The sequence below is a fragment of the Pristis pectinata genome, chromosome 4 (genome assembly GCF_009764475.1).
Source record: "Pristis pectinata isolate sPriPec2 chromosome 4, sPriPec2.1.pri, whole genome shotgun sequence".
NCBI classification, from domain to species: Eukaryota; Metazoa; Chordata; class Chondrichthyes; order Rhinopristiformes; family Pristidae; genus Pristis; species Pristis pectinata.
The window spans coordinates 73,097,039-73,114,266 of record NC_067408.1 but is presented as its reverse complement, the minus strand read 5'-3'; the positions used below and the strand labels follow the sequence as shown (position 1 = coordinate 73,114,266).

Genomic DNA, 17,228 nt, shown 5'->3' with positions numbered 1-17,228 from the left:
CCTTTCAAGCATTCAGCTCCTACTGGTAGAAGTCTTCCACCTGAGGAAAGGGACAGTACAAATTGTCCATCCCGTGATAGTGTCTGAGGCGTGCCCATGTAAACTGTGGCACTTTCACATTGTGCGGCATGCAGTCTGAATGAAAATGGTTGACACATAGCAAACAAGTAACTTATTTTGGCACATTGCCTTTTTCTGATTCTAAAAGGAATGCTATCTCATAGTTGCACAAATTTAAATTTTTGATTTAGTTTGATTCTTGTGCTGTCCTTGCAATGAATTTAAACCACTGACAAGGGCAAACACCCATAACTTAAGTGAAGAAGAGGCTGTGGTTTTGAGGTAGGGGAGCATTTATGCAGAGCTAGAAAAATTATTGAGCATAAAACAGAGAGAGCTGGGTCAATGTTGGAATTCCTACCACACAGCAAGCTAAATGTAGTGGAGCTGGGGGAGCTGCAGATTGTGTGTGGAGTGACTGAAGGTCTTGGGGCAGCAGGCTGCCATGTCTACAATCTCGTGGTTATCTTTGCCGGAACCTGTTAGATCAGTGGAACTAGCAGGCTCTTGGTGGCCTGCAGAGAGTGTCTTTCAAAATGGCATTAGCTTCATTGTCAGGTTAATGGTGCTGTAAGGCTGTTGACTCCATTCTGAGGCCTTTAGCATCTAATTCACAGCTGGCAATAGAAGTTAAAATTGGCCCCTTGTGTGAAAATTCTATATGGCATTCTGGAAAATTGCACACTGCTATAATTGCATGTCAAGAGAAATTCCAATCTTTGAGTCTCCACACCACTACCACCACCGCCACCCACAGCCTATTTTGTTCCTGCTGGTCTGATGTTACCTTCCAGAAAATTCTTCTTATTTTTTCTGTTGGTCTATAGAATTATTATTTACTCAACATGACGTGAATTACATTTAAAATGCACACTTTGAAAGGAATCCAAATATTCAGATGGTGTGAGACGAATAAAGCTGAAGGGATTCATCATTCACTATTCCTACCTGGGCTGTTCTCTGCAGTGATTGCACGTTATTGCTTTAGGTGATTAACTGGACTCACAAGTCAATGGCTATTGTATCAGTAGTGACAGCAGAATGCATTTGGTTGCATTATATCTGGAATAACACACACATATAATTGAGACATAAAGCATACTTTGAGTTTGGAGTTTTAGAAAAAATATTTACAAATGTACGCAACTGCACGATGTTCCATTTCAAGGTTAGTTTAGTGGGCAATAAATTAATGCAAAAGTATCACTGAGTTATTAAGTTTTACATCGAAGCAACTCAACAAGCAAAAGATCAATTGTAGAAAGAACAGACTGCAGATATTAACTTAAGGTTTTCTTTTGAAAAATAACACGCACAGAGCCTTTGTATCTCAGATATAAGTAAATTTTGTGACCTGATAGTATATAAAATTAGACAGGATAGATATTTTTCCCAGGGTGGAAATGTCAAATACCAGAGGGCATAGCTTTAAGGTGAAAGAGGAAAAGTGTGAGGGAGATGAAGTTCTGATGAAGTGGAGGGAAGTTTTTTTTACACAGAGAGTGACAGGTGCCTGAAAGTGAGTAGACGGATATGAATCATGTGCAAGCAGATTGGATAATTTTAGATTAGCATTATTGTTAGTGGATACATTGTGGGCCTGCGCTATGTTAACTCGTATATATTCCCTCTTATTTGGTGTAAACTGAAAGAATTTGTTACAGTAATTATTTGGGGCAGTATGTTACATATAAATGCATTATATCTTTGGGAGTTGGTTATGAGTCTATTCTAGATGAAAGACATGGTGCAGGAGAGGAAGGAGAGGGAAATGTGGCAGAGCACGAGAGAGAGAGAATTGAAGGGGTTAGAGGAAAAGGGAGGATGGAAGGAGGTTAGGAACTGAGGGGGCCACTGAAGGAGAAGAGGTTCAGAGATGGGCAGAACTGAGGCTGTGAGGTGTTAAGGGGAGAGTGGGGGTGGGAAGAGGAGGAGGCAGTGAGCAAGGGCCTTACAGCTGTGACTAATTATGCAGAACTCAGAATTGAGCACACTTAAAGAGAGAAATTTCACACAGTGTTCTTAAAAAAGGAAATGTACTAACATATCTGAAGAATAAGACAATAAAATAATACAACAGTGGGTGTTGGAGGGGTGGGGAGGAAGAGGCTGCTGGTGGTGGGAGAGACTTGATTAACAAAGTTAAAGTATAGGATTTCCAGTCTGTGTCTGATCGATACCGATGTATGAATTGAACAACTGTCCATTTTCAGCACAAGCATTCTTTGTTTTTGCAAACTGTTGTATCATCTAAATATTTATATTGTTTGAGTATAGTGAACGAAGATAATAAGGCAACATAAATATAATTTACTTTATCCAATTGCTTGAGTGGAGAAACATGACTGACTTCTGTGTCTGTTTTGGAGCAAAAAGTCATGCAATATATGATGACTATTGTGTACATCAAATTGTAAGTGAAACATAATGAGAAGAGGAACACACATAAAATGCTGGAGGAACTCAGCAGGTCAGGCAGCATCTATGGAGGGAAATAAACAGTCAACGTTTTGGACCAAGACCCTTCATCAGGACTGGAAAGGAAGAGGGCAGAAGCCAGAATAAAAGGGTGGAGGAGCACGAGCTGGTGGGTGATAGGTGAGTCCATGTGAGGGAGGAAGGTAGGTAGGTGGGGGAGGGAGGGCAAGTGGGAATGATTTGAGAAGCTGGGAGGTGATAGGTGGGAGAGGCAAAAGGCTGAAGAAGATGGAATCTGATAGGAGAGGACAGTAGACCATGGAATAAAATGAAGGAGATGGGGAACCAGAGGGAAGAAGGTGTGGGTGAGGGACAGGTCAGTTGGGTGGGGGAGAGGAAAGAGAAGGGGTAAAGGAGCCAGATGGATAAGGGAAAACCGAAGGGTGGGGAATGGGGTCAGTGATTTATGGAAGTTAGAGAAATCGATGTTGATGCCATCAGGTTGGAGACTACCAAGGCAGAATATGAAGTATTGTTCCTCTAAACTGCATCTAGCCTCAATTTAGTGGTAGAGGAGGCCGTGGACAGACATGTCAGTGTGGGAATGGGAAGTGGGATTAAAATGGCTGGCCACTGGGAGATCCTGGCTGTTACGGCGGATGGAGTGAAGGTGTTCGATGAAGCGATCCCCCAATCTGTGTCAGGTCTTACCAATGTAGAGGAGGCTGCACCAGGAGCACTGGATCCAATAAATGACACCAGTGGATTCATATGTAAAGGACGGCCTCACCAGGAAGGACTGTTTAGGGCCCTGAATGGTGGTGAGGGAGAAAGTGTAGGCTCAACATTTGGGATGGTTGCAGGGATAAGTGCCTGGAGGGAGATTGGTGGACAAGGGAAGAACTTAGTTTCCAACAAGTTTTCTGCATCTAAATATATGGTGCAGAGTGGCAGAGATTAATTTAGACTAGAAAGATCTTGGGTCCAGTTGTTGGTCTGGAGTGAGTCTTCTGATGAAATCACTGCTGTTAATATTCCTGGGCTAGGAGGGCTGATGTGGATTCCAGCTGTTAATGCACATCCATAGTTGTCCTCATCCTGAATAGATGCTGCCCACAAACCTAGAAAGTGGATCCAAGCTAGTTCTTTACATCGATCTGATTCGTGGCAAGTCTCAGCTTCCACTCAATTAATTGTTTAAGACCCAGCACCTCAGCCCTTCCCTTCTCAAGTCAGCAGGTATATGGGATCCAAGTTGGGATGGGAAGACAATGAGCCTGTGCAGGGCTGCAGCCCGGATCTTTGCTTCTCTGTTTTACTGTACAACTCAAAACTGTCATTGAAGCATGCCGCTGGATTATTATTGAAGAGTTTTCTTATTAGGTTTTATGGTGCTGATGCTATATTTGTTGGGCTGGATATTGACTTATGTGCATACCTTAATGTTCCTCTAATATTAGATTGAGATACTGTCAAAAAATATTAAAAATGTCCAGAGCTTGCCACAGTATCAGTGTGATCTTTTGCAAATGAAAAGCAAAGAAACACTGCAGATGCTGGAAATCTGAAATAAAAACAGAGAATGCTGAAAATCCTTTGTAAATACTGGATAAAAATCTGCTGAAACCAATTAATCAATCAAATTGCTTTGAATTAGTATCAATTGGAAACCAGGGCAGGCTACCTATAATTTCACAATGCCATTGTTAAATATTTAACTTAACCAGATGAAAGGCAAGCAATGTTGTCATTGCATTGAGCCTCTCTATAAATCAAAGTAGGACAAGTCTGTTTGAACTGTACAGTTTTAAGTTCGATCAAAGTAATTTCCTGAATGCAGTTTAAAATGGTTCTCCTTATGATAGCTAATTCCTTTCAACTCAGAAGGAATTCTTCAAACTAGACCAACGCAAACCAATGGAGCTATGATTAGAGCAGCTGAGATTTGCAGAGAAGAAATGATTTCCCAAGTCACACAAAGTTCCAGACCCAAAATTTTTACATGGAAGCTCAACAAGAGGATGGATGGCCCATGGTATAATGTCTCACCCAAAAGACTGCACCTCTGATAGTAGTGTTCCTTCAGCACTCAATTGCAATCCTGGATTAAATGCTCAGGTGTCTGAAATGGGACTTCAAACTGCAACCTTCGAATGCAGAAGTGAGAGCCATGGCTGACAGTTGCATCCAATTGCTTTTTACACTACTTTATTAGAGACAGTGGCCAAAAATTTCCTCTCGGCTGATTTGTTGGGTTGGCTGACTGCAAATCTCCAATAAACACCACTCCAGCCAGGAGCAGGTGCCGACCATGAACATCTTATCGACAAATCCTAAGGAAGTTGGGACCCTCCAATAGGCTATACTGTTGAAATACTTTGACAGCTGGTGAAATCACACCCCTGGATTGAACTAGCAATCATGACTGCCAAAAACGTATGAATTTTGAGAAATATTAAAAAATAAATGATTATAATTCTTAGAAGCTCTGACAAATCATTTTAAAGAATTTAATACCATAAATTAATTTAATTACAACAACAAATTAAATCACACATAACCTATCTCTTTCCCCCTCAGCTGTCACTCTCTATTGAAATGAATGGAGTCTCTGAAATGGTTCAGGAAGCAGACTCCTCATCATAATTTCTGGGAAACTGCAAAAGTTCATACTTTGCAAAATTCTTGACTGATAAATTGTGTGGAAGTTTAGGACCCCTGTTTGCACATTGTTTTCAGCAGCATTTTTGGGCTATAAATCAGTTTATTTTAAAATAACCTGAGGGATATAATTGGAATAAACTCACAGTTACATTTTCAGAATTTATGGTCAATATGTTGAGAGGTTTGGGGCTGGATGAAAGGAGTTTGTGTTTGTTTTGGTCAGTTGAATCCAGTGGAAATGGGCACAGAAGGACTTTGATGGGATGGGCCTGCTCCATCCTTGGGCAAAAGCAGAGACAATGTATTTGATCTAAGCAGGATCTCCCAACAGCAGGTGGAAATGACAAAGAGATGCCTTGGAAAATTGTGTGCCGCTGGCTTGATCTATCGATTTTAGATGCAAGCCCTATGTACCAAATCCTACAGGTATATGTGTCTGAAACTATATTGTTCTGCATGTTCTCCTTTGAAATGAACGAAGGATCATTCCTGAGTTAATTGATGACCAAAACTGTAGCCGTTTCCAATGAAGAGAATAATTGGCTTACTTTTGTTGGTGCTTGAGGTAACGTGATTTGATATCCTAACTGGATACTCCAGGATACCCTACCCTACTCACACATGAAGGAGTGTTATACAAATGGAAATATTATTAAGGGTGTAAAGGCCTAATGTTTCTTCATTTTTCCAATGGTCTGTCCATAGATTTTTGTACAATGCCTCCTTAAGGACAGACAGTTTAATAATCTAATCCATGACTTGCTTCACTTGAGATGGTGAATGCTGAAGGGTGCAGATAAGCAAGCAAATTGAGATATTCAAATGTAGTTCCTTAAAAATAGAAGTGAAGGCTGATAGATCCACAAAAAGCATTAATTAATAGTTTATGTTCTTTTTTTAGTGGGGCATATAATATGAAAGTAAAGCAGTAATGATAAATATGTGCAAGGTGTTTGAGAGGTCAATATTAGATAACATTTATTACCCACCCATAGCTTCCTGGCAATTTAATAGCATACTAGATTCTTTCAGAGAGGTGCAGGCAACCAGGAGTGGAACTGTTCATGATTTCAGTCCCATTGGGCTTGTGTTTCCACTTGTGTTTTTAGAACACCCAGCAGAGATTATGATGGTATTCTTTTTCCTTATTTGCTCAGAATTTCATAACTTGCACTGGGAGAAATTTAACTCATGAGCACAAGAACTCATAGGTTATTGGTTCAATGAGATTATCCCATCTGGACTAATCTATAAAAGAACATTACCAAGACACAAAGTTAATGTTACAAGGAGAGAATTAAGGTAGTGAAAACTTCCATGACAACTGAGAAATCTAAAAGGAGATTTGATAAAGTTTTTTAAGAAAGGTTTTGATAAAATGAATTGGGAAAGCATACTCCATTGAGCGACAAATGGGCTAACCATTTAAAATTATCACTAGGAGAGCAAGGAGTGAGAGTAATAAAAATTACTCTTTACAGCAGGTTATTAGGACAAAGTCTACTGTATCCCTAATATGGTGATATGTTTTAAAATTGTAGAAATGTAAAATCTTTACTGTATAGGAGGAGGCCACGTCTCCCATCAAATCTGTGTTGATGCTTTGTAAAGCATTCTTTTCAGTCTTACTTGTCCAATTATTTCTGTATAATACTGCAAATTTTATTCCCCCCAGTGCCTACTCAATTTATTTTCAAAAACCCTAATTGACTCTGTTTCTGCCACTCTACAGGGGAATGGGTTCCGGGTCACAACTGTGCCCTGCATTTATTTTTTTTATTATCATATGGCCCTGGAATATTTTGTTCATAATTTTAAATATTTGTCTCCTAGTCCTTGACCTGTCCACTAATGGGAACAATTTCTCTGTATCCATCCTATCTAAACCCTATCTTGTACCACTCTATCAAATCTCCTCTTAACCTTCTTTGTTGGAAGGAGAATAATTTCAGCTTCTCCAGTTTAACCTTATAACTGAAGTCCCTCTGGTAAAGCTTCTGTGCATGTGCTCTAGGACCTTCACACCCAACCTAAAGTGTAGTGGCAAGCATTACATGCAGTACCCCCATTTGTGGCCAAATCAGTGTTTTATAAAGGTTTGGCATCTATCCCTGTTTTCATATTCTATCCTCCTATACATGAGGTCCTATATCTTTTGCTACTTATGCTCTCAATATGTCCTTGCAGCTTCAAAGTGTTATGCTTGTATAAATCCAGATCACTATGTTCCTACACACCCTTTAGAACTGAGTCATTCATTCCATACTCTCACTATTCTCTTCACTCTTTGCTACACTTACATGTTTTGTATTATCTGCAAATTTTGAAATTTCACCTTGTCTACCAACGTGTATATTACAAAAAAACAGTTGGCCCTGGCACTAAGTTTCTGGGGGCAACCACTGTCTATCAATTTTCTGTCTAAAAAAAAACCATATACCACAGCACAGTGACACAGCTGGTAGAGCTGCTGCCTCACAGCGCCAGATTCAACCCTGACTTCGCATACTGTCTGTGTGGAGTTTGCATGTTCTCCCTATGAGTGCATGGGCTCCCTCCAGGTACTCCGGATTCCTCCCATATCCCAGAGACATGGGGGTTAGTAGGTTACTTGGCCACTGTAAAGTGCCCCAACTGTGTAGGGTAATGGTAGAATCTGGGAAAAACTGATGAGAACATGGGGAAAATAAATAATGGAAATAAAAAATGAGTGGTTGATGGTCGGCAAGGACTTGGTGTGCCAAAGGGCCTGTTTCTGTGCTCTATCTCTCTTTGGCGCTCTCTGACTCTAGTATCCCAACTCCTGTTTTCTGTCCAAAAGCAATTCCCAATCTGTGGTGTCATCGACACTTTTATTCCAAGGTTTTAATTTTTCCGCAAAGACTTTTATATGAAAATCCATATAGATTACAGCTTTGACATTCCTTACATCAACCTTCTCTGCTTTCTCATCGAAAAATTCAGTTAGATAAGTCAAATTACCTCCATCACATAAGATATAAGATATCCTTTTATTAGTCACATGTATGTCAAAACACACAGTGAAATGCATCTTTGCGTAGAGTGTTCTGGGTGCCAAGTGTCGCCACGCTTCCGGCACCAACATAGCACACCCACAACTTCCTAACCTGTATGTCTTTGGAATGTGGGAGGAAACCGAAGCACTTGGAAGAAACCCACGCAGACATGGAGAGAATGTACAAACTACTTACAGACAGTGGCCGGAATTGAACCCGGGTCGCTGGCGCTGTAATAGCGTTACGCTACCATGCCTGCCCTTGTTCACTCTCCTTTATCAGCTTAAACTTCTCCGAGCAGTGGTTCTTTTTGTTCCCTGGTCTATTGTTTCTAATGTCTCTCTAAACTGACAGGCTGTAGTTGCCCAGCATGTCCTCGCACCCCTTGTCCCACAAGGGTGTCACATTTGTTGTTGACTGATTCTCTGTCATCTTTCTTGGATTGAGAGATCCAAGAAAAGTCAGCCCTTCCATAACTTCCATCCTTACTTTCCTCAACAATATGTCCCATCCGGACCAGATGATTTATTTACTTTTCTTCCCATAGATGCAGCCTGACCTGCTGAGTGTTTCCTGCATTTTCTGTTTTAATTTTAGATTTCCAGCATCTGCATTTTTTAAATTTCCACCCCTTACAGTTATTAGTCTAATAAACCTTGTCTGAACTGCTTACAATGCATTAACACTCCTCCTTATAAGGAGAGCAACACTGTTCACAGTATCAGATGTGGTATCAGCAATGCCCCATGTAATTGAAATATAATTATCCTAATTTTGTATTCATTTCTCTAGCAATGAATGATATGTCAGCTTTCCTGATCCTTTGTTTTACCTGCACGCTTGTCTTTTGCGAACTGGGCTGTCAGGTCCCTCTGCATCTCAGAGCTCTGCGATCTTTTGTCATTTGGATAACATGCTTTTGGCAACATCTTGGTAAAGACTGATACAAAATGTTCATTTACTCTACCAGCCATGCATTCCTTAATTGGCACCACCCCTTCCCTTGCTACCCACCTATTGTATTTACTTGTCCACAAAAAGTTTTTGGATTCACTTTTATTCTCATATCCTCCCATTCCAATCTTTCTACCTTCCCTCCCAGCTTGTTTTATAAAGGCTGGCTCATACTTGAAGCATTCACCAGGGACGTATCATATATCATTCAATTGTTTCATCATATTTTCTATCATCCTCACCATCCATGGAGCTCTGGCTTTGCTCTCTCTGTCTCTCACCTTTGAATGTCTCTACCTTGTACCTTTGTTGTTTAACAACTCGACCACTATTCTGTTAGAGTTTACACCTTGCTTTCACTTAACCCTGGCCACATCTTCCCTTATCCCATCAAAGCTGGCTCTCCTACAACTGAGAAGCTCAACTTTAGGTTGCTCCTTGCCTTTTACTAATCTACACCTTGTGATACAATAATTATTGTTCCCCAATTGTTGTCCCCATTGACACAGACCATTTGATCCACTTCATAAGGGGTGGCACAGAAGTGTAGTGGTTAGCGTAAACGCTATTACAGCGCCAGCGACCCGGGTTCAATTCTGCCACTGTCTCTAAAGAGTTTGTACGTTCTCCCCATGTCTGTGTGGGTTTCCTCCAGGTGCTCCGGTTTCCTCCCACATTCTAAAGACGTACAGGTTAGGAGCTGTGGGCATGCTATGTTGGCGCTGGAAGAGTGGCGACACTTTCAGGCTGCCCCCAGCACATTCTCAGTAACACAAAAAGATGCATTTCATGGTGTGTTTTGATGCACATGTGACTAATAAATAAATATCTTAATCCCCATGAACAGAAGCCCCCCCAATATCACCACTGTACAGTACTAGGTCATTCCATAGTTTTCCAGCCAATTCATTCCTACATCTCCCTCTTACTATTTGGGAGCTATTTAGAATACCCCCTATCCTGCCCCTTCCTCCAATAGTGTGATAGCACCCTTCTAGCATGTTGAGGAATGTCTTCTCTCTCCAACACCCACTGTATCTTCTTTAACCCGCCCTGTCACCAGTTCCTTTTTCTCTCTCTTCTCTATCTTTCTGAAATGAGTACACACAGGAATATGAACTGCCTAGTTCCATCCTTGAGACATTTTTCAGTTGTTGCCTTTAAATCATTTCCCTCTTCTGGCTATTTATGCCTGTAATCTATGAACCTTGTCTAATAACATCCTGCTTCCTATTCTACTGCTGCCTCACACCTCTTCTTTTGTGCACCTTATACCTCTTTGCTACTCTCCTACCAATGTATTAAAATGCTCCCCAAGTACACTTTTGAAATTCCCAGAACAACATTGAGCATATCTTTCCTGAACAGATCCCTACCGTCATAGAGCTTGTCCCAGTACCTTCAGAACTGGAAGTTCTCCTTCCTGAACCACACCTTTGACAACGTATTAGTCTGATTTACCTCCCTATTCCTATTCTTGCTGGCATGTGGTACCAGCAGTAATGGAGAGGTTACTGCCTTCGAGGTCTTTTGTTTTTAACTTACACCAAAGCTCCCAAGAATGTGGCTTCAAAATCTCAACTCCTGCCCTTCCTGTGTAATTGGCATCCAAAAAATGACTGAGTCAATGAGTTAAGGCAGAAAAGAGCAAGGGCAGTGGGGCGAGTGTGGAACTGGAGGATTAGGTTTTAATTGCTCTGAGAAAAAGCAGCACAGATACAAACTCCTATGGTGTATGAAACATAGCAGTGTGAGAACCAAAAGTGAAAATCCGTATCTCACCACATAAAGACATATATATTAGTTTAATGGGAAAACAAAGAAAACTTTGCCTTTTTAAAGCACATTGACTTCCCGTTGCCGATGAACAATTGTTCATGCGTTGGCAAACCTGACACTAAATATCTACACATCATCGGTCAAGTATTAAACAAGTGTTTAAAGCATTAGTTGAATGTCACATTTTATTCAGTAGGATAACACACATCTTCAGAATCAGTGCACCCTTTTTTCTGGCCTCCCCACTTTTTAATTTGCAAGGAGTAATCCTCATTGGTGAGTTCTGGTAGGAGCCCAGACTACAGTTTAGGCCACTTTCTTCTTTTTTTCTCTGCCAGTTATAGCTTGTAACATATCTGCTATCAAGGTAAGGGACATCAATTCAAACTTATGGTTTTCTCATTATTTATCAGATGGAAATGATTCTGATTCTAATCTTTAGTATGCCAAACCAACAATATTAGCTCTGGGCAAGGGCGCATGTAGACATTTAAATGTGGTTGCTTTTGGAACACAGCTCTAGAGAATAGGGGCAGGAGTGGGCCACCTGGCCTCTCAAACCTGCCCCGCCATTCAATATGATCATGGCTGATCTATCAATTCCTCCTCCATGCAAGATCACCATGGCCTTCGTGTCCCCAAGCTTTCAAAAATTTATGTACTTCCACTTTAGATACTTCTAATGATCTACCTCCACAACTCTCCAAGGTAGAGAATTCCAGAGATTCACTACCCTCTGTAAGGAGATGTGAAGCAGTGCTTTAAACAAGTGCACATATGCACGCATACTTGCACTTCCTTAACATGTTTAATATTTACTTGGAGTTGGGGAGCCTGTTACCCAGCTGACCCCCCACCAACTCTTGTGCAAGCCCTCCTTCTGGATCAGAACCCATATTATCTCAGTCGATCTGTTTTGAGCTCATGTCCCCAGTCTAAATTAATATGAAACATTACTTAGCTACAGTGTTTAATAACCTGGTGGGGAGATAAAGATCTACCTATTGCCACTTGTAAGCTTTGGGCTAGATGCACAGCAGAACCTGTAGGCCGTAAAATAGTCATGACACAATGTCCATCACAGCTTCATTCAGGTACCCTCCTCTGGGTTTACTGCAGTCAGAATCAGAGGAAACTGAGCTGGAAGTTCAGGAATGCCCACCTCCTGCTCATTACAATGCTTCCAATTTTCTAGTATCCATTCTAAGTGCAGATCCAATTGAGTGAGTTTGAATTACCCCTGGAGCCTATGATGCAGCTTGGACCTTACAAAATAAACCTCTGCCCCATTTGCTCTTGGCTACATCTGTAAACCAAGCCAAATATGCCATTCAAAGTAACGTTCACACATTATTCTCTTGCCTGTTAACAGTATTTTATTTACAAGGTGCGTCTCGAAGGCCTCTTGGGCATTAATGACCTCTCTTGGTCATAATTGAGAAAGCATTAATGAATTTTGATACTACAAAGGAGCTGAATTAACATATAGGTTTTAACTGAATGATCATGTAACTTTGGACAGGCTTTGTAGTATCAACTTACTCAAGTTGGGTTCAATACATCCAGATGATTCATCTACACTCAATGGAAAATGAACAAAGCTATTCATTATAGTTACCATTTCTGATAACGGTCTTCCCTTTTCAAATGCAGTGGATTAATTCCTGGCCATTATCAAGGCAGATAGTCTTGCTTCGACACCTGGGACAGCACAGAAGAAACTTGGGTGTCAAGGGTCACACACTAGTAAAGCAGCCAGTGCACACTCCCAGATACTTGAACCTCCTGTCAAGGTATCTTTGCTGGCTGAGCAGTACCTTTGGCATATTATCCTCTTATCATTATTGTTAACAGAATAAATGGAACGAGTATAAAGTAGGCAATCTTATTTTTCTGCATTCACTAAAGGGAAATTAAAATGACCTTTGCTGTATATCCTTTCAGATGACTATTGTGCTACAACTGCCTGATATACATTCTGTCCCTGCTCACCCTTCACTCCCACTTCAGATGAATCTTACCGATCGAAAGCTGTGCCTCTGACATTGCATTCAGATTAGGGAATGCTTTCAACCAGAGCAGGAGCTGCATGAAATAGTTATTTGCAGGAACTGATTAAATTTGGGAATGCACAGGAGATCTCTCGACATCTTAAAAAATGAAAATAATGTTGCAAAACTGTGCTGAAGATTTGCTGCAATGGAATGTTTATTTTAATTTTCTTGAAGGGGTTAAAAGCAAGGCGCTGTGCTCCTCTCGGTGGCGAGGAGCCCTGTAGCTGCGGCTTCTGGAAGTGTTGCTAAGACAGTTGTACTTATTCAGCATAGATTGCAGTACCACCTCCTGATCACAGACACAACGCACATCTTCCACCTTCTGCCTTTCTTGTGTGCAGTTAAATTTTCACCTGACAGCTGTGTGAGACTCCGATTGCATCCTTTCTGTCAAAATGGATTAGAAACTGCCCATAGCAGCAACATTTCTTGTGATCTATGGCTGACAATTCAAACCTGGTCATAAAAGGTAAGGTTTTCCGTGCAAATGTGGTAGTAAATGCCTCAAATAATTATTCTCTCTCCAACATGTCTGCCATTGTGTTCTGCCTAGCCTCTTTTTTAGTGCTGTAGTAGCATGCACCTGAATTTTTATTAGGCACTTGCTGCAAATGTATGGATTTTTGTTTTGTACTGGAAGGACTATTCTTATTCTCAGTCAGAGACTGGGGCACTCCTGTTTGATTTCTGCGGGCACAATTTGGAGTTCCCAAGACTGCCTGACATGCAAATCTTCCAGCCGTGCATTTAATGAGTTTGTGTGCTTTGCTCAGTAGGATAGTGCGGTGGAAGAGTTGGAACCTCATCGCGGGGATGCCAAATATGATGTAAATTTAAGAGGTCAGCTAGTTCTTGTTACCTTAAAAAAGATTATTGATTCTTGGGATACTGACAAAGCTGGCAAGGCCATCGTTTATTGCCTATCTCTAGCTGGTGGTGAGCCTCTTTAAACTGCTATATCTCGTGTGGAGTGAGTGCTCCCACTTGGATAGGGTGTTCCAGGGATTTAGTTCCCATGACACTGAAAGGACAGCAATCTCAGTCAAAGTCAGGATGGCATGTGATTTGGGGAAGGGTTAATGAAGTGATATTCCCAAGCACCTACTGCCCTTGACTTTTTCAGCTGAAAGGGTCTCAGGGCAAGTTGCTGTGGTGCACTCTGTGGATAGCATATACTACAGCTATGGTTTGCCAGTTTACGGAGGAGATGGGTGCTTAGGTTATTGGATGAGGTGCTGATTACATGAATTGCTTTGTGCTGGTTGGTGTCGAGTTTCTTGAGTATTGTCACAACTACATCCTTCCAGGTAAGTAGAGTGTATCCCATCCTGACCTGAGCTTTGTAGGTTTTGGCAAAGCTTTGGGAAGTCAGGAGAGGAGCTATTTGCTGCACAATTCCCACCTCTGACCTTCTACGGTAGCCACGCCATTGATATGACTGTGCCATTTAGTGGGAGATATACTGATAGTGATACCATTGAAAGTCAGGATGAGGTAGTCAGACTCTCTTTTGCTTGTGATGGCCATTGCCTGCTGCTTGTATTATCTATAGAATTGTAAATGATTTAATTATCAGCAAGCAGTCTCACTTCCAACCTTATAGAGAAAAAGCTAAATTGGTGGGAGTGTATGAAATTATTTCTTGATGCTGAGGTCATTGGCATCCAACAAAACAACCATCTTCCTTACTTCTGGGTGCAATATAGCCCATTACCACCACCCCACTCATCCTGTCCCCTACCAATCCCAATTCACTTCAACTTAACTTGTTCCCTACTTTGCTGAATTTGCTGCTTTGGTGTTACCTTTGGAATGATGATGTCTTTAGAATTCAGCCCTCGTGTCTATATTTGGTCCAAGACCTTAACTATGGCTGGCACCCTTTGAGTAAGCCCCTCATGAGTAAATCCAACCTCTTTAAGGTGTGGTAGAGTCACATCACTTAAAGCACCATTAACTTCAATTAATTTCTTATCTCTAATGTAATGAAAGGTCTCAATCTGCCTAAGTGTATCGAATATAAATTTGAAGCTGATCTACGAAATATGATTACAGGGCATGACCATAGGCTCGATTGGAGAGAGAGGTTTTAAGTAGCATATTAAAGGGGAGAGAGAGAGAGAGAGAGAGAGAGAGAGAGAGAGAGAGAGAGAGAGAGAGAGAGAGAGAGAGAGAGAGAGAGAGAGAGAGAGAGAGAAAGGTATACAGGTGGAGAATTTTAGGGATATAAGTCCTTAGGTGGTGAAGGGATGGTGATCAGTCATGCACACAGGCAGTTTTAGTGAGAGTAGACATGTCAAACACAGCTCCAGGTTGTACAAGGTCCCACCTACCTTGAGGCAGTTTCCCTGGGATGGAACTGGTGATGATCAAACTGTATTTCAGTTAGGACCAAAGGTGATAGCTTCAGAATCCTCATATTTAAGACAGCTATGCTTGTTTAACATTGGACATCAGACCAATTCTGAGTGGCTGATAGAGGGAGAGTGATCACACAGCAGGGTTACAGGCCCTTCAGCCCACTGAGTCAGTGCTAACCATCAACCACCCATTTTAGCTAATCTTACACTAAACCCATTTTATTCTCCCCACATTCTGATCAATTCTCCCCAGACTCTACTACTCACCTGCAGACTAGTGGCAAATGATAATGGCCAACTAACCCACCAATCCACACATCTTTAGGATGTGGGAGGAAACCAGAGCATGCAGGGGAAACTTGCATGATGACAGGGAGAATCTATAAACTACGCACAGACAGTACCCGGAGGTCAGGATTGAACCCGGGTCACTGGAGCTGTGAGGCAGCAGCCGTGCCACCTATGCCACTGTATCGTCCTGTTGTTTGAGAGAGCAAGAGAGAGAGATGATTATCATCAGCGTACAGGTAAAGCCTCATCTTGTGACTTCAAATGGCATGGTTAAGGCACCATCCGTAAATTAGAATGCTTTGGTATAGACCTGGGACTCAGAAGAATAGTGTTTCAGTGAAAGGAAAAAAACATTACAGGTGATTCACTGGCTATGATTCAACAAAGAGGAATGAAGCCAAGAGGATCAATATATCAGTATCCCCAGCTGGACAATGGAAAAGAGATGTAGGGGAGGAGGGCGTGAACAGCCATGTCAAAGGTTGGTTAGAATGAGGAGGAATAATTTACCACTATCGAGGAGGAACGGAATTTAATTTCTATCTTCAATAATGCAGGATTTTCTTTCTATAGTAGGGCTGTAACCAGTTCATATGAACCTGAACACGGAACAGTAGAAGAGGTTGGCACAGATTTGGAAGGTGTCAGCATGGTCTCTTGGATAGGAAATCACATCACCAAACAGGAGCCATTTGGCCCAACAGCATTTGGTGGTACGTTTCCCCTGTTTTTATTCCCTGACTCTCTAATAAATTCTCTTCAAATGTTTATATGATCCTGTCATTTAGAATTCAAATTTAAATGATACAATCACCTGCCCTTTTTGACGGAAGGTGCCTGTGAGTTACAGATTGGTTCAGTGCATGGACTTTGCCTCTAAGTCTAAAAATTGTGGGCTCAGTCCCAATCCACAGACCTGAACACTCAAACCTCAATGCTGCAGTATAGTACCATTGAACTGCAGAGGGGGTGCTGTCTTTGAGATGGAATATTAAACTGGGACCCTGTGAAACTCTCAAGTGACCGCTAAAAATCCCAATGGTATTTGAAAGAAGAACTGAGCCGTCAATCCTGGCTAAGGTTTATTCCAGGATGAGCTTTCTAAAAAAAGTCATTATCACTATGCAGTCTGTGGGAGATCTCTGTGCACACAAATCTGTGTTTCCTACCGCACAACAGTGATAAACTTTAAACGAAATTGTCTTTGGCTTTAAAACGCTTTGGGACCTCCCGAATGAAGTGTGAAATACAGGTGCAAGTTTACTTTTGTTATTTTTGGCTGAATGTGAAGTGAATCTGATCGTGTTTGCAGTTTCTGGCAATGCATAAAGGAAGATACCTCCACTTCCAGCCCATCAGCATGGCAGTTTCTTTAAAGAGACCCAACAGAATCTTCAAAAACTTTGCTAAGCATTGGATTGCGAAGGGAATGAATAGTTCAAAGACATAGTAGTGTAGCGGTTAGCGTAACACTATTACAGCGCCAGCGACCCGGGTTCAATTCCGGCTGCTTTCTGTAAGGAGTTTGTACGTTCTACATGTGTGTCTGCGTGGGTTTCCTCCGGGTGCTCTGGTTTCCTCCCACATTCCAAAGACATACGGGTTAGGAAGTTGTGGGCAGACTATGTTGG

At 41.5% G+C, this 17,228-nt stretch overlaps 1 protein-coding gene across 6 annotated transcripts in view; it reads left to right on the top strand.

Annotated features, from left to right (window-relative positions):
- frmpd4 (FERM and PDZ domain containing 4) overlaps positions 1 to 17,228 on the top strand; it is a 471,176-nt gene that overhangs the window by 308,238 nt on the left and 145,710 nt on the right. The window contains exons 1-2 of one of the 6 annotated variants that reach the window (XM_052014786.1): positions 13,194 to 13,415; positions 16,171 to 16,310. The exons of 3 other annotated variants lie outside the window; for them this stretch is intronic. The gene's annotated coding sequence lies outside the window, so the exon portion shown is untranslated. Of the gene's footprint in view, positions 1 to 13,193; positions 13,416 to 16,170; positions 16,311 to 17,228 lie in introns of those variants that run through there. 2 more of the 6 variants (XM_052014787.1, XM_052014784.1) reach the window with 2 other exon arrangements.